The sequence below is a fragment of the Piliocolobus tephrosceles genome, chromosome 7 (genome assembly GCF_002776525.5).
Source record: "Piliocolobus tephrosceles isolate RC106 chromosome 7, ASM277652v3, whole genome shotgun sequence".
Classification (NCBI taxonomy): Eukaryota; Metazoa; Chordata; class Mammalia; order Primates; family Cercopithecidae; genus Piliocolobus; species Piliocolobus tephrosceles.
Window position 1 is genome coordinate 131,629,389 of NC_045440.1, and position 25,676 is coordinate 131,655,064.

The 25,676-nt window shown below is 43.8% G+C and overlaps 1 long non-coding RNA gene across 33 annotated transcripts in view; it reads left to right on the forward strand.

Moving 5' to 3' along the window:
• Positions 1 to 25,676, forward strand: part of LOC111550512 — a 310,717-nt gene that overhangs the window by 264,133 nt on the left and 20,908 nt on the right. For 4 of the 33 annotated variants that reach the window (XR_003309502.2, XR_003309496.2, XR_003309482.2 and 1 more), the window contains one exon: positions 20,122 to 20,326. The exons of 27 other annotated variants lie outside the window; for them this stretch is intronic. This is a non-coding gene — a long non-coding RNA (uncharacterized LOC111550512). Of the gene's footprint in view, positions 1 to 16,206; positions 16,409 to 20,121; positions 20,327 to 25,676 lie in introns of all 33 variants that reach the window. 2 more of the 33 variants (XR_003309483.2, XR_002734093.3) reach the window with 2 other exon arrangements.

Genomic DNA, 25,676 nt, shown 5'->3' on the forward strand with positions numbered 1-25,676 from the left:
AACAGCTGCCTTTAGTGGGGACAAAAAAGCAAAATTCAGTGTGAGTGATAACCTCTTGCCAGTCTGGGTTCTGGGTTGCATATCTGCTGGTGACTGTAGGAGGTGGTGGGAGGATGTGAATTCCTACGAATGCTAAGTTAGCATCCATTGTGTGACAACAGGGTGAGAACCTCCTATTGGTTCTCCCAACAAATAGAAAGAGAAGAACCTGGGTTTTGGGGGTTCCTAAGTTTTTGAGGTTTCACCAGTGACTTACTTTATTGCCACCAGGAAATGCATGATGTGCTCTGTACCCCACTTTCTTTGTAGTGGCAAAATGGTATTTGTTAGACTTCTTTCACAGTTGAAAGTAGGTTGCTATGGCAATGACCTGTGCCTAAGATGAAGTCGAAGAGAAGTATGGAAAGAACTTGACAGTTCTTTGCAGAACAGCAAGCTTATGTGGAGAACTGAGGCTCAGAGAGGTGAGGTATGGCCCAAGGTCTCATAGCAAGTTGAGGGTAAAGCTGGCTCCTGGAACCAACCATGGCTTCCTAATTGTTGCCATCCTCAGTTCCTTGCACCTGTTGATTGAAACACTGATGGCCCGCTTCAGCTGTGCCAGTTCACCTTGTCTTCTGGGCTCATTCCTTGATGGGTTCAATGTGGCTGGTTGCCTCTTGCCACATAATCTGGGCACTCCATGTTTAATTTGATAGATTTTTGACTGCAGTTTTCATTTATTTTGCTGCTTGTGTGAATCATGACTGTGACTGGGAATGCTGGGCCCAGGTTTTCAGGGACATAGATCACAGAGTGAGAGAAATGCCATGTGATGGTTCATTTCATCTGTCACCTTGGGTAGTTACCCAGGTTTTGGTTACACACCAGTCCAGAGGTCACTGAAGGTATTTTTCAGATGAGATTAACATTTGAATCAGCAGACGTTGAGTAGAGCACATTATCTTCCATAACGTGGGTGGACCTCATCCAGTCAGTGGAAAGCCTTAAGAGAAAACAGATGAGGTTCCCTAAGGAAGTAGAAATTCTGCCTCCAGGATGCCTTTGGATTAAAACTACAACATCAAGGCTTCTCTGGATCTCCATCTTGCCAACCTGCCATGTAGAGTTTACACTTAACAGTCCTCAGAATTGTGTAAGTCAATTCCTTATAATCTATGTCCCTACAGACATACACACACAGAGACACACATACACACACATATTCTATTGGTTCTGTTTTTCTGGAGAACACTAGTTAATGTTACATGCAAGCTTTGTGTTTATTTGTTTTATTTTTATTTTAAAAACCCTGCCCATCATAATATGCAGACTTCAGAATGAGACAGATTTAGGTACAACTCCAAGAACTGCCAATGCCGAGGGTAAGTTACTTAACTTTTCTGGGCTTAAGTCTCTTTGTCAATAAAATGGAAATAATATTAACACCTCCTGCCTTAATGCCAATAAAGACTAAACAAGACAATGAATGTAATGCACTGAATACACTGCCTGGCCCAGTGCTCAACACATAATGCTGGTTATTCTAAAATTTTTACTTTACTGCAAGCCATGTAGGTGCATGAATCAGTTCTCTATTTGCTGCACATCAAACCATAACAAAATGTAGTAGCTTAAAACAACAACTTATTTTTCTCACAGTTCTATAGGTTGGCTGAGCTCTGCTGGTGGTTCTTCTGTTCCACATGGGAGCATTTGGAATTAGTGTGTGGCTGTATTAAATTAGGAGTCTGGTGCTTCAGCTAGGGGGAATGGAGTGGCTGGCGGCCTCTCTCTTGGCATGAGGTCTCTCATCATGAGCAGTCTAGCTCAACGTTCTTTATGGTAGGTTGGGTAGCTGAATCCCAAGTGGGTAGATGTGAAAGTTTTCTGAGGGCTAGATGTAGAACTAGGACAACATCATTTCCATCACTTTCTCCTGATAAAGCAGCCACAGACCAGCCCAGACTCAAGGCAGGAAACCAACTCCAACTCTTGATGGAAGAAACAATATGCACATGCATGTACAGAAATGGGAGGACTCATATCACTCATTACTGGGCACAGCCCAACCCGGACACAAGTTGCTTTTCAAGTTTATGACTCTCAGCTTCTACTCTGCTTAACCTCTTGGGTTGGTTTATAATAATGTAGTGACCTCTGAACAGAAACTCTGGAGCCAGCCTGTCCTTTTCAAATCCTGCCTCTGCCACTGACTAGCTATGGGACCTTAGGTGAGTTTCTTATTTCTTTCATGCCTCAGGTTCCTTATAAAGGAAATGGGGATAATGTTGGTACTAAAGTGGAACTTGTATGAGGATTAATGGAAATAGGAGTGTGTGTGTATTCATGCCTACACGCATATGCATGCCTGTATACATGCGTTCATGTATTTACATTTGAATGTGCATGTATGTATACTCATATATGCATACATATGTGTCTGTGTACACACCTGCATATGTATATATTTATATGTACAATATATATTCATTGCGTGTATACATAAAATTGCATGCATAGCTCGCAAAGATGTTTGCCTGTTTATACATATGTTTGCAGCCTGTACACAAGTCCTAGGCTACTTTACCCTGGGCCCTGCCCCAGTGTATTTGAGAAAATTTTACCACTGGGCTTGAGAGCTGGTCTTCAGCTGGGTGTTGAACTGGGGCCTCCCGAGGCCAATGCCCAGTGCCTTCTCCACCACACGAATGGTTCCCAAGACTGCCTTTGGGATGCATCAGAAGTGTATCAGTGGGTCTTGGTAAAATAGAGAATCCTGGGCCCCACCCCAGGCCTGCTGACTCTAAGAGATTGACCTAGAATCACCCCAGTTACTCTGGGGTGATTCTGATGGAAGCATCACAGGTACTTCTGATCATGGCGGGTCCCTGGCAGCCCATGCTTGCCCCAGCAGTACCTTCTTTACTCTCTGGTTAATTCATTTTCCTTTCCCTCCCCAGAAAAATTGAATGCATTCTATTCATGCACAACCATGATCTCAGAGGAGTGCAGAACACAGGGCCAGTTTCACATTTGGAGTTTTAGTTTAGTTTAGCTTCCCGCATCATTGAGAGAGACAGGGTATTCTCACCTCACCGCTTCCAGGCTGAGCTGACGTCAAGTTTAGCTGTGAGATGACCAGACCACCCTGGGCCTCCCTCCCGTTCAGAATGAGCTGATTTACCCCACGTCCAGCTTCTGGGTGATATGACCTCATTGCTTTGTAAGTTCCCTGAGGCCTTCCCACTAAGAAAATTACAACTGCTCTTTATTGAGCATCAATACTGTATAAAAGTGTTGCTTTTCTTATTACTTACCATGTAGAAAAGGTATTATTGCCCCGAAGCTAGGGGATAATAGCTTACAAAAGGGCACAGAACAAGGATTCAAACCCTTATACCTAACTGGAAAAACCTTTCTCTTTCTACTCTACCAGCAGTGAGATATGTTAAGATTTGTTTTCATGGCCCTAGGTACTAAATGCTTCCTAAATACTTCTCTTTAATATATGTGAACAAAAACCTGCAGGGAAATTTTATCCAATTTCAAATGTACAGATTGTCTTTGGGGTTACAATCAAGCACCAGAAAGTCAGGAGCCACCCTGGCGCTGGCTGAGGTGGGAGGCACAGAATGAGGTGTCCGTTCCTCCAAGGTGTGGTGACCTAGAATCCCACTGCTCACTGCCTGCCTCTGTTCAGCCTTTCAGTTCATAAACGTGCTTTCCTCCCTGCATTTTGGCATCCATCGTCATTTAAATTCCAGGTCGTCATCCTTGTAGAATGAAGTTAGGATCTCAGCATTAAATCTCTCCCACAGTGTGTGTAGGGCCTTGCCATTTGCAGAACACTTCCAGAGCCTTTGCTTATCCTGACAGCTGCAAGAGGTTACCCTGTTTGTGAGTGAGGAAAAGAAAGACTCACATGGTGGTATCATTGGCCTAACTTTCAATCCAAACACTAGTCTCATCGTGGATACCAGAAGGTCTTCCGTTAAATTGATCCAAAGCTGATTGTGTGGGGTGTCAGCCAATCCTGAAATCAAATTAGCAGAAGAGGCTGGACCCTTCATCGGGAGCTGGGGCTCCTGTCTGAAAATGCTATAGAACATCAGTGCCACTGAATGAACGGACGCGGTTACCTGACCAGCTTTCCTACTCAACATGGAGCTCTGTCTGTCTCATCTCTCTCGATTCTTCAGTGCACAACCCAGTTCCTAGCTTGTGATGGATCCTTCCTAAGGCTGTGTTGGGTAAATTAATGAATAGTGATTCTACCTAACCAATTAAATCACTGGGAGTTTTGAACTCTTGTCCAGCATCAGTTTTATTTCTCAACTTACTATAAAGTAGTACATACCTCTTCCAGAAAAAGTGAAAAACCCTTATATCACTTAGATGTAACTAATTTAACAAACTGATGTGTGTGTGTGTGTGTGTGTGTGTATGTGTGTCTATGTATGTGTTTGTGTGTGTGTGTGTGTATGTGTGTCTATGTATGTGTGTAGTTGTATGGTGGTATATACATTAGTTTGTAAATAGCTCTTTTACTAAATACATGACAAATATACTTTGACATCAACACGTGCACTTCTACTACATCACCATTTGATTGCTTGGACACCAGCTGTCACCGTTGTTCAGATCTAAGTGGCAAAACCCTTTGAATTTTTCTAAGTGTCTAGGGCAGACACTTAGAAAATGAATTCAACTTTGGCACTATTATAGTGTTGCCATGAATATTCCTAAAGCGAAATCTTTGTGAATATGTTTTCGTACTTTATTAGGACATATTCCCATAAACTAGAATGGCTGAAACAAGGGCTGGTTAGGCTATTGAGGTTGCGGAGTTCCCTTTCAAAAAGTGGGGACCAGTGTCTCCTTCCACCCCCAGCATAAGAGACAACCATGTCTCCGAGCTCTGCACAGCAGGGCTTCAGGGTGGATTTACCTTTCCAGCCTCATCTGTTTGGCACTCGGTATTGCACCAGACTCATGGCTGTTCTCAGGCCATCATCCCTTCTTTAGGGGCTCTCCCTCACTACTTACTGTGTAGTGAGTGCTCTTTTATTCCTCCTTCTAGCCCTTGCTTTGTGCAACACACATCTCAGATTAATTAAATCATGATTTGTATTGTTTGGAGCTGAGCCCAAGTGAGTCAGTTCCCTGTTGTGTCCTGGTGGCCAGCACATATTTTATCATGGATAGAAGCAATGGCTCACGTCAGAAAGACCTGGATTTACAATGCTTCTTTTCTCGCCTGAGTCCTGGCTTTCTCATGTGAGAACCCCCTTTGTACAATTAGGATAAGGTTTGAATGAGATATGGCAGGGAAAGGCTCAGTACGCAGCTTAACACAGGTGAACTCTCAGCTGTTGTTGCCCAGGCTCAATGGCTAAGCAGGGCAGTTGACTATGTGCTGGACACTGTTTATATGTTTTATGTCAGCGATGGGCAAACTGTGCCTCATGGGCCAAATCTGTCCCCATCACTGTATTTGTACAATCCAAGTGTGAAGAACGGTTTTTACATGTTTTGATGGTAGTGAAGGAAATCGAGAGAAGAAGAATATTTTGTGGTACATGAAAATTACATGAAATGAACGTGGAAATTTCAGTGCCTATAAATAACATTTTATTAAACACGGCAGACCCTTTTTCTTAACATATCGCCTATGGCTGCATTACGCTACAATGGCAGAGATGAGGAGGGGCAGTAAGGCCAGCTGCCCCACAATGCCCAAGATATTGAATGTCTGGCACTTTATGAGAAGAGTTTGCTGACCCCTGGGTTACATGTGTAAGCTCACCCAGTCCCGCATAGTGTCAGCAGTTATCATACCATCCCCATTTTACACATGGGGAAGTGAGTTGCAAACAGGTTCAGAAACTACCTGAAGCCACATGCAGCATGGAAGTGGCAGAGTTGGAGTCTGGTTCCCAGAGCTGGGACTCGCATCGCTCACCCATAGGGTAAGTCATTGCTCTTTGCAGGTGAGGAATTGTGAGGCAGGAAAAGAGAAAGTCATGCACTAATGTATGGTAGAATAAGAATTTAGAGGCCGGGCGCGGTGGCTCACGCCTGTAATCCCAGCACTTTGGGAGGCTGAGGCGGGAGGATCACAAGGTCAGGAGATCGAGACCATCCTGGCTAACATGGTGAAACCCTGTCTCTACTAAAAATACAAAAAATTAGCCAGGTATGGCAGCGGGCTCCTGTAGTCCCAGCTGCTGGGGAGGCTGAGGCAGGAGAATGGCGTGAACCCAGGAGGCGGAGCTTGCAGTGAGCTGAGATTGCGCCACTGCACTCCAGCCTGGGCGACAGAAAGAGACTCCGTCAAAAAAAAAAAAAAAAGGAATTTAGAACCAGGTTCGTTGCTCTCAAAGTTCTCGGTCTCGCTCTCATGATGAGCTCCTTCCACCACTCTAGTCTCCTAGGATCATCCTAGGATCACCTGCTAAACGCAGGGCCAGACACACAGAGGCATTCAAGATATCCCTATAAATGCAGCCACTTGATAGCAATGTCAGGACTAAATGTGGTTATGTACTTCCTACTAAACATAAGCTTAATAAATGTTCGTGGAATAAACAAATGAATGTGATGAATAGTTCCTGGACTCTCAGAGTTTAACGTCTGGGAGCAGGGCAGGGATTCCTGAGGAAAGCAGCCAACTCCTCAACCTTCTCGTGGGAGGGAAGGAGACCTTCTTTCCTGAACACCAATTATGCTTCCCAGGTGGCATGCGGTCCTTGGGCCACGGTGCCAAACACTTCTGCAGTTAAATTTCTGATGAAGGAAAACTGGTCCGTCTGCTCCACCCGTTACAGTTGTCTTTACTTTTTTTGATTCTAAATTTGTTTTTTCTTTAAACAGCTTTGTTAAGATATAATGGACATACCATACAATTTACCAATTTTAGAATATTTTCCTCATCTCAAAAGAAAGTCTGTACCCTTTACATATCACCTCCCAATCTCCCTTCTATCCCCAGTCCTAGGCAACCACTGAAATATTTTTTTTTGAGATGGAATCTCTCTCTGTCACCCAGGCTGGAGTGCAGTGGCATGATCTTGGCTCACTGTAACCTCCACTTCCCAGGTTCAAGTGATTCTCCTGCCTCAGCCTTCCAAGTAGCTGGGACTACAGGCGCACACTGCCACATCTGGCTAATTTTTGTATTTTTAGTAGAGAGGGGGTTTTACCATGTTGGCTAGGCTGGTCTCAAACTCCTGACCTCAAGTGATCTGCCTCCAAATGCTGGGATTACAGGTGTGAGCCACCACGCCTGGCCATGGATTCCCCTGTTGTAGACGTTTCATGTAAATGGAATCACAGAATATATGGTCTTTTGTGAGCAACTTCCTTCACTTAGCATAATGTTTTCAAGGTTCATCTAAGTTGCTTCATTCTTTTTTATGGCCAAATATATTCCATTGTATGAATATATGCCCCATTTTATTTATTCATTCATTAGTTGATGGACACTGGGTTGTGTCTTTGGTGGTGGGGCTGTTAGGATTAATTCTGCTCACAAGGCTTCGTATGGGTGTATGTTTTCGTTTGTCTTGGGCATGTATATACCTAGGAGTGGAATTGCTGGGTCATATGGTACTCTATGTATAACCTTTTGAGCACCTATTAAACTCTTTTCCAAAGTGTCCACCCTGTTTTACATTCCTGCTAGAAGCTGCTTGTTCTCGCTCATTATTCATGTTTATCTTTAAACACAGAACGTGACTCCATTCATATGACTGTGCTAGAAGTCAGTACAGTGGTTTTCTCTGGGATGATGGCAGAGGCAACTGTGAAAGACACAGGAACACCTGGGAGAAGGAAATGTTCTGTGTCTTGCTGGTTTGGTGCATTTGAATACTTGCATTTGTCAAGTATTTGTTTATGTACGAATTGAGCATTTCACTGCCTGTGACTTATGCCCGATTAAAAAAAAATGTACAAATGAAAAAACATAGAAAGAGAGGAGAAAGCAGAATATCTGTATTTTAATTATCACATGACCTGACTGGCTGCTTATCTTACCCACCTTTCCATGGACACAGGGCCAGTGCCTGGCGGGCAAGGCCACGTGCAAGAAAAGCTCTTAATTGATGTGATTAACTACATCTCAATAGGGAGCCTCGTTAACAACAGGGGAGTGAAAAGGAGGCTATTTTTCACTCTCCCAACTAGTGGATGCCTGGAAGGGGTGATGGGGGCACTTGGAGGGCTGCTCTCCACGGTGCAGGGGGAGACAGGACGGCTGGTTTTTCCTTTGGCATTAAGATAATTTAAAAAAAAATTATTTTCTCTCAATTGCTACAAAACCTATTCTTCATTTTCATCTATGAGGAGGAGGAAACCAACTTAATTTTTGTTTAGTGTGTTTCTGAAGGCCACGTTATCTGCCAGAACACAACATTTAGTAGGATACTCTTTAACCCTTCCTAAATGCATCTGTTCGGAGGAGCAGACAACAGGAAACAAACAAACAAAAAATAAGTGAAGGATTTCCTCTTTCCCCCTTAGAATGTGGAAAGAAATGTATGGATTGACATAAATTCACGGAAGGTGAGAACTGGGCAAGCAAACGCATTATCCATGTTCTTAAAAAGGCAAAATTCTATACATTTTGATAAAATTTCAAAAATATCATGTCATTTGTAGGCTAGAAGAAATATGTATTTGCTAGTAAAAATATAGACGTATGAAAACACTGTTACTTGAGGGAGGATGCGGTTATTCGTGTATTTTTTTTCTTATTGCTAATCTGTGATTTATTTTTTTCCAATAACCACTGGTTGCTTGTGAATTAAATTGTTGAGAAATTACTTGGGTTGTTCTCTCTGATTTGAGAGATCAGTTTCCTCAGGTTCCCCCTTTCTAGAACAGGCTTCCTTCTCCCAACCCTCCTATGTTTAAAGCAAGGGACCTTTCAGGCAGCACTGCATGGGGCCCTGAACATGAACTTTGTGGTTAGCTGGGTCAGGGTTTGATCTTGCAGTATCTGGGGCAAGTCACAAATCTTCTCTGTGTCCTGGTTTCCTCACTGGAAGAAAGGGACAGATAAGGCTCTCCCCACTGGACTGATGTGAGACATACGTAGGAATCCCTAGCACAGTACTTGGCCTTTTGAATTAGTTTACCCTTTCTTTCCAACCTACCACTTTATCCTGGGCTTTCCTGGCACCATGAAAACCGGCACTCAGCAGTATAGTTTGATGACTTCTTATTGCTAGGTTTCATCTCTAATCATTGCAGATGCTTAAATACACACGCAGGCCAGGCACAGTGGCTCAAGCCTGTAATTCCAGCACTTTGGGAGTCTGAGGTGGGAGGATCACTTGAGGTCAGAAGTTCGAGATCATCTTGACCAACATGTTAAAACCCCATCTCTACCAAAACTACAAAAATTAGCAAGGTGTGGTGGAGGACGCCTATAATCCTAGCTATTCTGAGACACAAGAATTGCTTGAACTCGGGAAGCGGAGATTGCAGTGAGCTGAGATGGCACCACTACACTCCAGCCTGGGCAACAGAGTGAGACTCTGTGTCAAAAAATAAATAGATAAATTTTGAGATTCTGTTTCAAAAAATAAATACATATGCGTATAACATTTGGTATGTGTGTGCATTTGTGTGCATATGTGTGTGTGTACCAGACACACACAGATATGTACACATGCAACTTTTGTGTGTGTGGCTCAAGCCAGGCAGAGAAAGACAGATAGTAGATGATCTCACTCATATGTGAAATCTAAAATAGCTGATCTCAAAGAAGTAGAAAGGAGCCTGGTGGTTATCAGGGTCTGGGGAGGGGGTTGGGGAAATATTGGCCAAAGGATATAAAATTTCAGTTAGACAGGAGGAATAAGTTCAAGAAGTCGATTTTGACTATAGTTAATCATGTGTTGTATTCATGAACAATGCTAAGAGAGTGGATGTAAAGTGTTCTAACCACAAAAAGGACGACCACATGAGGTAATGTATATGTTAATTAGCTAGATTTAGTAATTCCATAATGTATACACTGTGTCTTTCAAAACATCATGTTGTAAATAGTAAATACATACAATTTTATCTGTGAATTAAAAAAAAAAAAATTAAACAAAACCTCCACCCCCGCGGATGAGTTAAGACCGCTCACTGACGGAGCTAGTATGTATTACTAACCAAAGCTAGAACTCATTGCCACAAACATCTGGGTGACAGCGCTATTGATAGTCCTTCCTGCAGTACCCGTCCGTGGCAGAAACACCTTCAGTCTTCACGCTGGGTGCCCAATGATATGCTAGAAATATTATCTCCTGCAAATCACCAGGGGGGGTGCAATCCCAGAGTGTTTGAGCACTGTTGTTCGGGTCTGGAGGAGGGGCTCAGCAGAGTGATTCATGGTTTTGCAAAATGTGTTTACTCTGGTGGAACGTGTAGGTTCACGTGGGCAGAAGCACATTTGCACACATGCAAAACGTAAGCCATGCACCGTCATCTTTTCACCCTTGTTTGGTCACCTTTGTAACCTTCCTTCCTCTTCCCTAATTGCCTCCCCCAAGCCCATTTCCTCGGCATCTTTTTATGGCAGTGGTTTTCAAACCTCAGTTTGCAAATCATCATCTGGGAAACATGCTATAATGGAGATTCCTAGGTTCCCCCAACAGATTTTCTAATTCAGTGGGTCTAGGGTGGGGCCCTGCCTGCAAATGACATTTTTACCGAACATTTGAGATAGTCCCATTTGACCAGTTAAGTGCTATAAACAGAATGTCTGGGACTTATCGATACTTCAAAGACCCACAAACAACCTTGAGAACAAACATGTAAAATTCTTAGCTTAAAAATACGAAAACAAACTGCAAACTAGAAATAGTTATAGTGTATGTTTCATAGAACTTTATGTCAATTTGTCAGGTTTGCCTCAACTTTCACAGTTACATAGGAATTATTTTTTAATGAGGGATATGAGTGCAATTAATGTATTTGATACAATGTGTGTGAGGCCTGCAAAAGCCTTATAAAAGCTGTAACCCCACCCACCCTGCTCTGAGAAATATGCCCCTAGATGATTTCTTGCTTGTAGCATTTTAGATCGGAAGTCCCCTTAGAAATGTCCTTCTTCAATACCCAGATTTTGCTATCAGAGAAACAGAGGCCTACAGGGGAAATGACTTGCCCAAGTTTGCACAGAAAGTTCCTGAAGAGGCCAGACTAAAGTGAAGCATTCGCAATTTACGTGCATGTGCATGCGTGCGCAAGGGCTGGTTACATCCCCCTCAGAAGTCTCTTCTTTTTTATTTTCATTTTTTCGAGACACAATTTCACTCTGTCTCCCAGGCTGGAGTGCAGTGGTGCAATCTCAGCTCACTGCAATGTGCTCCTCCCGGATTCAAGTGATTCTCATGCCTCAGCCTCCAGAGTAGCTGGGATTACAGGCACAAGCCACCACGCCTGGCTAATTTTTGTGTTACTAGTAGAGACAGGGTTTTACCACGTTGGCCAGGCTGGTCTCGAACTCCTGACCGCAAGCTATCCACCCACCTCAATCTCCCAAAGTACTGGGGTTGCAGGTGTGAACCACCACGCCCAGCCAGAAGTCTCTTCTTTGTTTCTCTTTCATTTTGGCTATTTTTTCCCTTTGGTCCCTATGTTCTCAGGCCAGTCTGAAACCTGGCCGTGATCCCTGACGGTAAAGAGAAAGGTTAGTTGGGAGGTCTCAGGGTTGAAATTAATAGGCATAGTATCTGTCAAGACCAGTGTTCAGCTTAAGTCCCTATAGGGGGAAAGGGAGAGGAAATGCACCTAGAGGGGAAGAAGTGCTGACTCATGTCACTTCAAGTAGACACATGAAAAGCTGGCTAACTTCTCAGCAGCCCACTGAGTTCCAACTACGTGCTGGACATTGTGCACACTAAATTAAACTGACAGAGTCCCTTCCCTGTGGAACCTCTTCATTCATTCACCTACTCATTTCACAGATATTTGCTGAGCGTCCTACTATGTGCCCCACACTGCCAACGAAGCAGATATGGAGCTTGGAACCTGGTCTGTGAGACAGGCAACAACAGATGACAGATCCTTAAACAATTAAGGCATTTCAGTTAAGATATTTCAGATAGTGACAGTTACTATGAAGAAAATAGAACAAGATAATGAGAAGGAAAGTGGCTGGATGCAGAGCGTGCCATTTTAAAATAAGTTCTTGCTATTTAAATGGATGAATAGTAAATTCCATGTGACCTGAAAGGGGATATGCTTAGGCCATTTATTGTTTCTGACTCTGCCTTCCACAGAGTAAGACTGAACTTTCTTGCCCATGGTGAACAATTCTGGCCAAGGAGTAGTGAGCAGAATTGACATGTCATTTCTGTCCTTCATGTTGGAATTCTAGTGAGAAACCCTCCAGAGGTCACTCTGTCTTCTGGCTGCTGCTGAGCAGTGCTGTGTGTAGAGGCTGCCACATTGGCCCGGTCCGGATGATGCTGAGATTGAGCATGATCTCAGGTTGACCTGTGATGAACATGCAGCTGAAAAAAGAAATTAATCTTTGTTGCTTTAAACCACTAAAATTTGGAAAGACATGTTAGTGCAGTGTAACAGCGTCACTTCTGACTAATACTAATACAACCTGTAAGGCAAAATAAGTTTGAACTGTCACTCTGGATCCACTGGTAGGGGTTTTCTTGGCCCTGAATGGGAAACAACTCTGAGGTCCCAACTGGGCCCTGTAGGAAATTGGGCTGTAATGAATTGGTGTTGACCACCATGCCTGTAGGTGGGAGGTGGCAGCTCTGGTACCACATGCCTGTCTTCCTGCTTTCACTTTCATAGGAGGTTCTTAACTGGATCTTTTTCTAGTCTGTTCTGAGCACCTATCCTCACAAATGATTCTCATCAGCTGCACTGCTTTATGGGGTCTTCACTCATCTCTTTCTAGGGCAGATTCTTCTGCTTGGGTTTTAAGGGTCTCAAAATTCTGACCCTAACACACCCTTCCTCAGGGGACTTCTTGCTGGCCACTGAGCATGCAGTACCCCTTCCCTACTCTAGGCCTTGATCACTGAATGCTATCCTCTCACCCCACCCCCTGCACACCTGCCTGTCCTGTGGGTATCCTTTAAATCTGGCTCTCAGAGGACTTTCCTTTGCAGCCACAGTGACCCTGCTCTCCTGAACTCAGACCACGCAGTGCCCACACTCAATTAATCTTTGACAATCTTGTTTTATCTTACACTTCATTGCTGCATGGTTATCTAACAGTCCTCATGTTGAAGTCTCAACTCCCTAACTAGGTTATACACTCAAGGAATGGTCTGGGTTTTGCAATTTCTCACCACAATGTCTTGGTGATAACAGGCACTTGAGAAATAAGTTTTTGAAGAGTTGATTGGATTGGCTGTGTGGGGCTAGAGAGTAGAAGGGGAAAACTGACATGGAGTTGTCTAAGGGGCATTGTCCAGCTCATTCTTCCTATCCCGTCTCCCAGGCCAGTCCTTCCTTCCATGGCTGGCACAGTCCCTATGTGATGTCCCCTTCCTAAAATGGTTAGACTTCTAATCAAAAGGTCTATATTGGAGCAGCTCAGTACAAACCATTGCAGTGGGAAACTCAGAAAAGGAACACACAGGATATCTTGGCAGGATGAGACTAGGCAGCGATTCAACTTTAGGGGAAAGGGGAGGCTTCCCAGGGGAACAGATGTAAAGGAGGTGTGGGGATTAACCCAACAGAGGGGCCAGAGGAATGCTCTGTGGAGATCCCAACCTAGGCCTGGGCTGGAGAACTGGAGTTAGGGGCGAGCTGGAGCAACCTGTGACCAGCGACCAGGGATGGGGCTGGAAGAGTGATGTGGGACCTCCCTGCTTGCAGGAAGGAGCTTGACCTTATCCTTAGCCCTGAGGGATGCCCCAGAGGGGTTTTAAGGATGGAAGAGACTGATCCTGCTGTCTTCATGCCCTTACTTCATTTCATTTTCTGCCTTTCCTCTCCTGACTCTGCTCTTATTTTTCTATTCTTGGACTAACATACTTTGTGTTTTTTTTGGTTATCTTATTTGAAAATCAATATAACCACATCTATAAAAACACTTTTAAAGAATGCCCAAACCCCAGAACCATCATCTCACCCAATTACAACTCTTGCCTTCATATCTGCTTGGCCTCTTGCCGCCTCTTCCTGCTGTGCATGCATACATTTTATAGAGATGTGTCCTCAGTGGACGTGGGATTTTTTTTTTTTTCTCTTTTGCAGTTTTTTACACAAAAAAACTGTTTTCATTTGTTGTTCCTGTTTTTCCTTCTTTCCCAGGAGGCTTTAGGCTCCCACTCTTCTCTCCCTGACTTTCTCACTGTCCCATCCACCGCTCCACCCCTCAGGCCTGCCTATGTGAAAGAGGTCTCTTTCTATGCAGAAAATCCACTTTAGCAAGATGTGGGTGCCCTTACACAGACCTCATAAGAGGAAGATAGCACATCAGTGAACTTGGGGTCCCTGGGAGTCCCAGTGATGTTCACCAGAACCAGACAATGGTAATGTACCTCTCCCATCAGGTTGCCAAAAATTAGAATAGGTTTTGTGTTTTTGTTGTTGTTGTTGTTTTGAGACGGAGTCTTGCTCTGTCACTAGGCTGGAGTGCAGTGGCATGATCTCGGCTCACCGCAACCTCTGACTTCCTGGTTCAAATGATTCTCCTGCCTCAGCCTCCTGAGAAGCTGAGATTACAGGCACGCGCCACCACGCCCAGCTAATTTTTGTATTTTTAGTAGAGACGGGGTTTCACCATGTTGACCAGGATGGTCTTGATCTCCTGACCTCGTGATTCGCCCATCTTGGCCTCTCAAAGCGTTGGGATTACAGAAGTGAGCCACCGCGCCCAGCCGGTTTGGGGGTTTATTTTAAGAATGTGTCAGAACCTGGCATATGCCTCCCTTGCCAATGGCAGCATAATTTGTTCTTTTGGAGTAACAATTTGTCAAGAGGCATCAAAGCCTTACTTTGACCTTGTAACCCTATTTGGGAAGTTTATTTGGAAGAGAGTTTCCAGAAAACGAGAAAGCTGTGTGCCAAAGGGGGTTCTTGCAGCCTATTGCACTTAAGGGCAAAATTAAGCAAAGCGGACTCCAGGGACACCTGGTCCTTCTGTTTCACGGAAGCTTTCCCAGACGTCTGAAGGGTCCTGGTGGAGAAGAGGTAGCACCTTAGGAGAGCAGTGACAACCTGCGATGTGATAATTACATAAGGCATTGCGTCCTTCCTGAGATTACAGAAAACCTGTCTAGAGAGAGGCTAGCTGTTCACTGGAAAAATGAAGGTTTTACCTGCTTGGAATAATAAGAGCACGACAACTTCTTTTTTCTCTTCTTTCTTCTCATCTCTTCTCTTTTTTATAACTTGTCTTATTCAGTTAAACTCCAGTCATTACCATAGAATAAAGTAAAAGGGAATATACATATTGAATGTGTAAGGCCCATATTCCACCAGGAACGACATCACGAAAGGCCAGCCTGACCCCCGCTGCTGTATCAGGCATGAGCACAGCGCAGACCGCTGCACACAGGGGTCAGGACAGGAGGTGCTCCTGGGTGTCATGATCTTGCTTTTTGTCCCTCATTATCATGTTTCATTTCAACTGCACCATAATCATGCTGGGTGGGTAATGTAATAATCCCCATTTTATAGAGGAGAGAGCTGAATCCTGAGGGCTCCTGGCGGTTGCCATCCAGGAAGCCCCTGCTACGTTCCAAGCTCAGAATCTCCCCACACGATCTCCTTGGATGCTCACATAATAGCTCTGCAGAGTCACTCTTCAAACCTGGCTCTTCATGATGGGGAAACTGAGGCACTGTGATTTGCCAAAGAGTCGTAGCCAGGAAGGATCAAGGCAGCATTCATACCTGGATTCTCTGACTCTAAATCTGGCTGTGTTGTTTTCTTTTGAATTTTATTATGAATGCCTTCTTTGTTCATTGTCATTATCATCATCATTGATCTCTACCAGGCCCTTTACCCCCAGCCACTTGCCTCCTCTGTTGCAAGAGGAGATGAGACCAGTGTGGAATTTTTATTCCCATTCCCTTCCCGTCTCCATAGGCAGCCACTCCGGTGTGCTTGCTGCAGGCCCTGCATGAGGATCCTCCCTGTCTTGTTCTGATTGGGTATCTGTTTTTAATTTAGGCAAATGGGATTCTGCTATAGATCTCAATCTGGTTTTTTTGCTTACTCAACCCTCTTTTTCAGAGCCAGTGTTGGTGCTCTGTGTTCACCTGGTTCCTCTGACGGACTGCATCTACCCTGCCCTTGCCATAGTTCCTGCCCTGTTTGCTTCTCCTGTTGCTGCTAGTGGACATTAGGTAACCACAGCCTAGTTCTGTGATGAGCTCTTCACACCTGTGCCCATATGGACGGTGGGAGAGTTTCTCTGATATGGACCGTGATGCGGGTGAGTCATAGTGCACACTCACACTTCATTTCGCAAGTACTGCCGGATTGCGTTCCAGAATGACTGTACTAATTTACACTTCCACAGGCAGTGCTCAGGGGTTTCTGTTTCCCTCTGTCCTCGCCAGCACCTGGTATTGGCAGATGCATCAGAAAGGACGCATTTGACAGCTCAACCGCATCAGGGCACTTGATTAGCATCCCTGTGATGGCCCTTTCTGCTGCAGACATCACTTTGTCATAACAGCATTTTGAGCAGGAAAAAGCATCAGGCAGGGAAAAAGGGGTCTTTTTACTGACTCCTTGTCTTCTATTAGGGAAGAAAATTTTCCCCAGAAATCCCCAGTAGACTTCCCCTATGTCTCACTGACCAAACTGGGCCAGGTAAGCTCCCAGACAGTGCCTGACAGAGATAACAAGATTGTCATGGCTGTTTCAAGCCAGGGCCAATTCTTCCCCCTGCCATGGACTTCTTTTGAGCACATTGCTATCTGCCTTATCCCTGAACAGAACTGGGAATATTTTAATAAAGAAGAAGAGAGCAGTGGCTGATCAGTAACTTGGCAGCCAACAGAGTCTTCTACATCAGAGTTCTACATTTGCCAATTTTTTGCATGCACGCTGCCTCTTCTATACCGAGGATCTTCCCCCACATCTGTTGGATTTGCAGAGAATTTCAGAAGCGGGGAGTTACTCATACATGTCCATTGCTTTGGGGATTAGATCCGGCCAGCTCGTTTTGGAAACGGCAATTCTTTTTGCCAGGCAGACATGAGACCCATTTCCGCGCCAGCTACTCCAGCTGAGGTTCCCATGTAGGTTCTGCGTGAGAGAAATCAATAGAAAGATTCAAAGGGCAGAGCACCCAAGTTCCTGCCCTGCACCATGATGTCAAAGCAGAATGCCTGCTGAGGACAGGTGGGGATGAAAACCTGTCAGAGAGTACCACTTCTGCAAGCAGCAACTTCCCCTTCTTATCAGCCACATGGATGCCATAGTAACCTTGTCTTTCTGGCTAGCTCAAGAAATTAATTTTTAGGATGGTGCAACAGGTCATGCCTGTAATCCCAGAAATTTTGGAAGCTGAAGCGAGAGGATCAGTTGAGGCCAGGAGATTAATACCACCCTGGGCAACTAAGGCGACCCCCGTCTCTATAAAAGTCAAAATAAGAATAATAATAATTAAAAAAAAAAACAGGTTTGGTGGCACATGCCTGTGGTCCCAGCTAGTTAGAAGGCTGAGGTGGGAAGATCGCTTGAGCCCAGGAGGTCAAGGCTATATAGTGAGCTATGATCATGCCATTGCTCTCCAGCCTGAGAGACAGATTTGAGACTCTGTCTCTAAAAAATAAATTAATTAATTAATTAATAAAAACAAAAGAAATGGAAACCTTATAGTTATAATTTGTTGAGCACTTATCTTTGCCAGGTGGCCTGGGAAGCATTTTATTTCCACGATCTCATAGATATCTCTTGGCAGCCCTCTGAGAGCACTGATATTGCTCCATGACAGGCTCCTATGGAATCCTGGTTCTGACGATTATCAGCCATGTGGCCTTGGGAAAGTCACTTGATTTTTTGTAGCTTGGCTTTCTCATTTCTACATGAAGAATGATAATAGTATATTGCACCTGCTCACATAGTTAATAAACATAAAGTGCCTAGAATGGCACTTGATACTTATTAGCTATTATTGTTGCCGTTTTTTAAAATGAAGAAACTGAGAGGTTCAGAGGGGTCAATTTACCAAAAGTTAGTTATAAGTAGCAGGGCCATGATTTGAATCCAAAAGTTTCTGGCTCCGAAGCTGGGCTTTTTTATCCAAGGGAACATCACCATTACTCCCCTCATCAGTAGAATCAATTTTCACGTGAAGACTCAGTGACAAAGACCACAAAGACATAGTGTAATTCTTCTAACACACGACTGGATCATTTCTGGAAGGTGGCTGGGGACATGGATACTGGGCCATAGAACAGGCGTGCATGGGATGGAAAACACAGCGCTCAATTCCTAATTTGGCCACTCAACCTTGCAGAGCCTCCGCCTCCCTGTTTTTAAAATCAAGTTTTCATTATAGTTCCTCCCAGTAAGGATTTTAAAAGTGCCTTATAAGCTGAGCATCGCCAGGGCTCCTTATTCCAAAATTAGGATTTTATATGTCTCTTTATATTTTGTGTCTCATTCTCAATTTCCACTTACACTGACAGAAAGTGTAAGAGTCATTTCCCCTCAACTCCATTTTAGTCACCACGAAGCTCAGGAAACTAGAATTTCAGAATCTTCTGGAAGAGATGTTTCCTTTCCTAATCAAGCGAAATGGGCTGGAGACAGCCATTGCTGGGGTTTTTAGAAGGTTGGTTAACCACAGTGCCTAGCGGTTTGGGGAAAAATAAATCAGGTAGCTTTCTGTAGCACGAGACATTCCCTTACCACATTTGTCCACTTGAGCACTTTTATTTTATTTTTCTTTTTATTTTTTATTTTTATTTTTATTTTTATTTTTTTTTTTGAGACGGAGTCTCGCTCTGTATTTTATTTTTATTTTTTTGACAGAATCTCACTGTTGCCCAGGCTGGAGTACAGTGGTGCGATCTTGACTCACTGGAACCTCCACCTCCTGGGTTCCAGCAATTCTCCTGCCTCAGCCTCCTAAGTAGCTGGGATTACAGTTGTACACCATCATGTCTAGCTAATTTTTATATTTTTAGTAGAGACGGAGTTTCAGCATGTTGGCCAGGCTAGTCTCGAATTCCTGACCTCAAGTGATCCACCCGCCTCGGCCTCCCGAAGTGCTGGATTACAGGTGTGAACCACCGCACCCGGCCCACCTGAGCATTTTTAGATGTAGACCTGGTGATGAGTCTGAGGGGCCACATGTTCGGTCTGAATGGGGATCGCAAGCTCAATGATGTGGCTTTAAGCAAAAAGGGTAGCTTCAAGGTCTAGATTTCCTTGAGAGGACGTTTTAACCTAAACCCACATAACTAGTAACTCGGAGATCTTTTAATTTTGTTGTTTTTTCATTTAATTGACCCCATTCTCCCTCCTTTTCTCCCTCCATCCCTTCATTCCTCCCTCCCTTCCTTTTGACACAGGTCACCTGATACAGAATCTCACACCTGGGAGATGGAGCCAGCCAGTGAGGCTCAAATGTGAACCACACACAAATCTCCAGGGGTACTTGTTAAATACAGATTTTTGACCAATTTTTCGGTGTAGGTCTGCTCTAGTAATGAGCCCTCAGGCAGTACTGATGCCGCTGGTCCACGCATCAACCCATTTTAACTCGTGAGGAGGGGTCTAGTACCCTCCCTAGTCCTTCTCATGCACCAACCCATTTCAACTCGTGAGGAAGGGTCTGGTCCCCTCCCTAGCCCTCACACAGGCAGTTGCAGATACTGTCTAGAATACCAGATTGTTTGTGCACACATTTGACCTTCCTGACCATCCTGGGGGGTGTGAGGATACCAATTTTTTTTTGTTTTTCTTTTTAAGATGAGAAAACTGCTACTCAGAGATGCTGAACATAACTCGGCACAGCTGATAAGTAGCAAAGATGAAAGTCCAGGTGCAGAGAAGTTCCGAGAATGTGGCCCTCCTGGGATGGAAGGTGTCCTTGTGCTAGTCATGATCGAGACAGAAAGCAAGTGCCATTTTCTCTTCTCTTCCCCTCTTTATCTCTGAGATCTTAACTTGGCTGCTTCTTTTCAGAAAACAGTGACGCACCGGACTCAGGTGATAGCCCCAGCAGTAACATCGATGCAGAGAAAACTGAATACTTTTCCAAGAGACCAGAAGACACATGAAGCTAGAAAAAGGAGCCCAGAAAACTGCCACATTGTACCCATATAGAAAAGCATATCCTGGCCGGGCGCAGTGGCTCACGCCTATAATCCCAGCACTTTGGGAGGCCAAGGTGGGCGGATCACAAGGTCAGGAGTTCGAGACCAGCCTGGCCAATATGGTGAAACCCCGTCTCTATTAAAAATAAAAAAATTAAAAAAAGAATAAGCTGGATGTGGTGGTGCATGCCTGTAATCCCAGCTACTCGGAAGGCTGAGAGAGGAGAATTGCTTGAATCCGGGAGGTGGAGATTGCAGTGAGCCGAGATCGTGCCATGGCACTCCAGCCTGGGTGACAGAGCGAGACTGTCTCCAAAAAAAAAAAAAAAACCTATCCCTCTCTTCCTTTCCCGCTCATTTCTCCCATAACACATAATGTTTTTTCTAGTGATTTGGTCACTGCTTAACTATCTTCACTTAATGTGGTTTTGACAGAATAGTTGGTTGGGAAATTTTATTTTCAATTAAAATAACTTGTTGAACTGCCTTGGTTTTGAAAGGATTCCATTAGGATGGCTAATTATATAGCAGTTGCTACAAGGAGATATTTGCACTCAATTTCAGCTCTTAGGTAATTCAAATCAAATGCTTGAGATTTTCCTCCCTGGAGCTGTGTGCAACCATCTTCCTCTCACACTGCAGGCTTCCCATGAGTTATTTTTAGAAACCCAAATTTAAGCAGCAATTTTGGCAGAGCCATTTCTAGTCTAGTGGAGTAAACCATATGTACTGATAAATGCAGCCAAAGAGTCAGTTTCTTTAAAAAGCAACAAAACCATCTCTCTCCGTTCATGGGGGTTAAATGTTTACAAACTGCAAACTATCCACTGTACTATTATATTCATTTGTGAACTCTAGCTCAAATGAGGGATCATGGATATTACTTTAAAATTACAAAAGATGTGTCCTTCTGCAAACTGTTGTCATAATACTCATTTTTTTCCAAGATGGCAGGCCTTGGCAGAATTGACTGGGGACTCTGTTTTTGGCCTTTGGATTTCCTGTGAAACATGGAGATCCCTTTCTTTATTTTCCTACTCTGCTCTGACTTCTTCATTCACCAGAGCACTTGTAATACATCTCATCATGCTTATAGGCAGGAAACCTCCTCCTTCTATGTTAGAACATATTCTTGTGGGCAGGGGCTGGATTTTTTTTACCTTCTTTCATGCCTGGCACATAATAGATGCTCAAATAGTGAGTGAATAGATAGATGAATCATTAAAATTATATTTCTATTTTCTCCTTTTTTAAAACAAATTAAACTTTTATTACATAAATATTAAATGATTGCATTCATTTTGGAAAAATTAAAAACTTTCCACGTAAAGCCAAAGTCCTTTTAGCTCACCCATCCTCAATCCTTGTCTCTTCATTAGTTCTATGTAGGTCACGTTTGTTATCTTTTATAGCACATTCTTGCAGACTGCTCTGATTCATTTAAGTGTACACGCATGCACATACACACACTGAGTACTATTGTGTACACCTCTGGTAGAGTATTTTGCAGTTTACCCCTTTTCACTCAGCAATATATTGAGGAGTGCTATCCATGGTAGCCACTCTATTCTTTTTAACTGCTACCTTGTTTTATTGCATCATGTGGATGTAACCACCTTTTATTTGGACCAAATACACAAATTATTTATCTGCTTTCCCATTCATTATACTTCCAGATCCCTTCTCATGTGTGAGTTGACAAACCCAGCCAGGTTCACTGCTATCTTTTCATAGCTACAACTCATTTTATCAAAATGAGCCACTTGCCTTAGAAATGGTATCAAACCAGTAGACAGATTGTGTAAAATTCAAAGGGCTGCCCGAGGGACCAGAGTTTCCTTTGTCCTCACAGTCTGGAGAAGTGCCCTGTGCTCTGGGAACCCACAGGGTTGGATGATGAGTGATGTTGACCGCCACTCACTCTGTGTTGTGACACAGTGATCCGGTGTCTGCTCTGCCCAAAGCCAGCTGGGTTTCCCTGAGCAGATCATTTCTTCTCCCGGAACGTTACTTCTCTCACCTGCACAATGGACTCAGTGAGCAGCCTGAAGCTCTTAGACTGAGTAACTGGGTCTACACACCACCACCAGGATTGACATAAAGAATGTCCTGTTAGCTCACCCTTCACTACATGTTGGGGTGGGGAAAGGTCATTCCTGATAAAGCTCCAAGCTCCACCCCAGAGCTCTGAGCTGAGACAATGTCTCAAAGAGCCCATGAGTGGCAAGGAATGTATTGTCTTTAGATTTTCCTCCTCTTTCCTGCTATTTTGCCATCCAGTGAAAATGAATATATATATTTTTCTTTTGCTTAGATGTGTCTCTGTTCTAAGCAAGGTGGTATGATGATGGGAAAAAAAGGTTGTGGTTCCCTGAATTCTACTTCCAAACTTGTTTAATTCTACCTGTGTGTTCTTAGGCAAGTCACTTACCTTCTCTGGGCTTCCGTCTATTGACACCACAATTCCAAATGAGCCAGGTATCCACTAAAATGACACTGAAAAGTTGAAAACCACACTGACTTATGAGTGTTTCATTTGGCATTTGTGAGCCTTGTCACCTGCAAATAGGCCATCTCATGAATTGATGAGGCATCCTCAGAGACCAACAGAGCCCATGAAATCTTGTTTCACAGGGGAATTTGCAGCTGTCCTGGCCCTTGGTGACACATGCTAAGCCCTTCAAGGGCTTCTGAGAGAGGCCCAGAGAAGGTGCTGAGCTACCATGATTCACAGGTGAAATTTTCTCACGTAGGTCCTGAGGCTTTGCGGTGGATCCACGGCAAAGGGTATTCCCCTGCTTTGAGGTCCAGGACCACAGAGGTCACAGGATCTGATTCAGATGCCAGCGGGTTTCCCTAGGGGGCCCAATCAGGCTTTCCATGTAGTGCAAGAGTTATGGCTCCCTGCTGGGTGTTTCACACGGGTCAGCAGACTCAATGCGGTTCTGAAGGTGAAAGGTCAGTGTAAGTGGGTGTGAAGCCACGTGGGAGGCATAGCCCAGCTAAGTGTCTGAGGTTTTGGTTCCCCTAGTCCCAGAACTTTGTTTTTTGCCCCTACTGTGAGTTTCTGTTCCTGAACACCCCTTTAGTTCAGTGTTCCCTGGTTGAGCAGGTTTCTACCAAAGGAGACCAAGCCTGTGGTGCTTTTCCACTGCTGCGCTTGCTGGGGTAGGTGACTAACCCTCTCCTAGCCTCTGCTTTCTAACCTGCTCGGGCTTCAGGGGGTGAAATGAGACTCTACAATAGGTGCCCAATCCACATTTCTTTTATTTCCCTTTTCCTGTTTCATATGGAAAAAATAACCCATACTTTTATAAGCGCTGAATCTGTAACGGAGCTTCCAAAAACCCACGCTGGGCATTTTTTCACATTAACCAAGATAAACCAAAAAGGCAGTACCACAAATAGAGAAAATGTCATTAGGAAGGTGTACATGAGAAATTAGTTTTTGTAATAAAAAGAATGGTGATTGTTTCCATTTATCAAGCCTCTCTGCAAATTTTTCAGCAGCTGCCTTCCTCATTTTAATGAAATGCTGGCAGATCTGGTTTGCATTTTGGTAGATAAATGCAGAACAAGTCGCATTGATGTTCCCTGCGTTTATCATCCTCCCAGCCATCAATACCATTTTCATTCACAGCCTGGAAACTTTAAGAAATGAGTCAACCTGGCCTATGATTCACAGATACTTGATCTGAAATGCTTGGTGGTGTGGGGTTGGTGGATGGGGTGGAGACAAAAATAAATTTCCTGACCCGAAAAGTCAGTTCAAGTGAACTAGAATGAGCAGAGGGGGGTCGTGGGGATGGTTCCCGCCCTCCAGGAGCTGTACTTCCAAGTCTGACTTAGGGTGATCACACGTCCAGGGTTGCTGGTGGAGCTTCAGTTTATGCCTGTGGTCCGAGTCTCTTAAACGGTTAGCGTGCCTGTCCACGATTAGGAATGTCCCAGGTTGGGAAGATGTAGGATTCTGAGGAGAGTAGAGTGGTAGTTCTTAAAGGCCAGAGATAACATTTAATCATGTGTATCTTCAGTGCCTAGCCTCTTGTAAGGAATTAATAAATAAATGCTTGCTGAGTAGGCGGGTAAGTGAGTAAGTAGTTTCTTAACCTCCCATCCTTGTTCTCTGAATGTCTATTTCTCATTTTTCTTTGCATGTTTGAAGCACCTAGTGACTCTACTGGGTTCTCAATAAGTATATTTTGAATAAGCCAGAGGTTCAGAGGTCAGTTTCTTCCTTGCTTGTAAGCAACCCCATGCTATCTAGCTCTGGGCTTTGAGTGGGTTAGCCCAGGTTAGTTCGAACTTAGTACTAAGAACAGTGGCTTCCACGTAGTGAGTTCCTAAGAAATGGTCATAGAGGAGGTGGACGTGCTGCTATTGTTATTAGCCATCTGGCTTTACTACCGGTTTTTGTCTTTTTTCCCCTAACTGTAGGATTCGTAGACTACATATATATTTGAGACCTCATACATATTTTTTAGAAGATAAATCAAACATATTATAAGAAATTGAAAAAATGAATAAAATAGTTATCCTAATTTCATGCCCCTGGTAACATACTATCAATTATCATTACCAATGTGCTATACCCCATTTATGTCCGTTTATACAAGTGTTGACAGGGTCTCACTTTGTTGCGAAGGCTGCAGTGCAGTGGCGCAAACATGGCTCACTGCAGCCTCGACGTCCTGGGCTCAAGCAATTCTCCCACCTCAGCACCCCCCGAGTAGCTGGGACTAGAGGCACCGGTCACCAAGCTTGGCTAATTAGGGTTTTTTTGTTTTGTTTTGTGTTTGGGTTTTTTTCTTTTCTTTTTTTCTTTTTTTTTTTTTTTTTTACATGTTATCTTAAGGTGATTTCCAATTTTTTTTTCCATTTGCATTTTTCCACAAGCATTGTCCACGTTATTCCATAACCTTTTCAACTACCATTTTGAAGTTTACTTTTATCCATGTGGTTGTTTGTGATGAACTACAGGTTGCTGACTTTCTTCCCCTTCTGTAAATAAAGTTTTCCTCCTACTATGTCCTGTATTTCAAGAAGATCTCAGCAGTGGAATCATTCGATCAAAGGATATGACTGTTGCTCAGCTCTCTGTGTGTATGTAAATTAATAGGCTGTTTATTTGAGCAGTTGTAGGCTTACAAAAATGTTGAGTCAAAAGTATAGAGTTCCCATATATAGTCTTCTCTTCTCCCTCCATATCCCCTATTGTTCTCATCTTGAATTAATATGGTACATTTGTTACAATTTGTGAACCAATATTGATACACTAAGAGTTACTGGAGTCCATGCCTGGCTAATTTTTTGTATTTTTAGTAGAGACAGGGTTTCACCATGGTAGCCAGGATGGTCTCGATCTCCTGACCTCACGATCCGCCCGCCTTGGCCTCCCAAGGACGTGGCCTTTTCAGACTGATT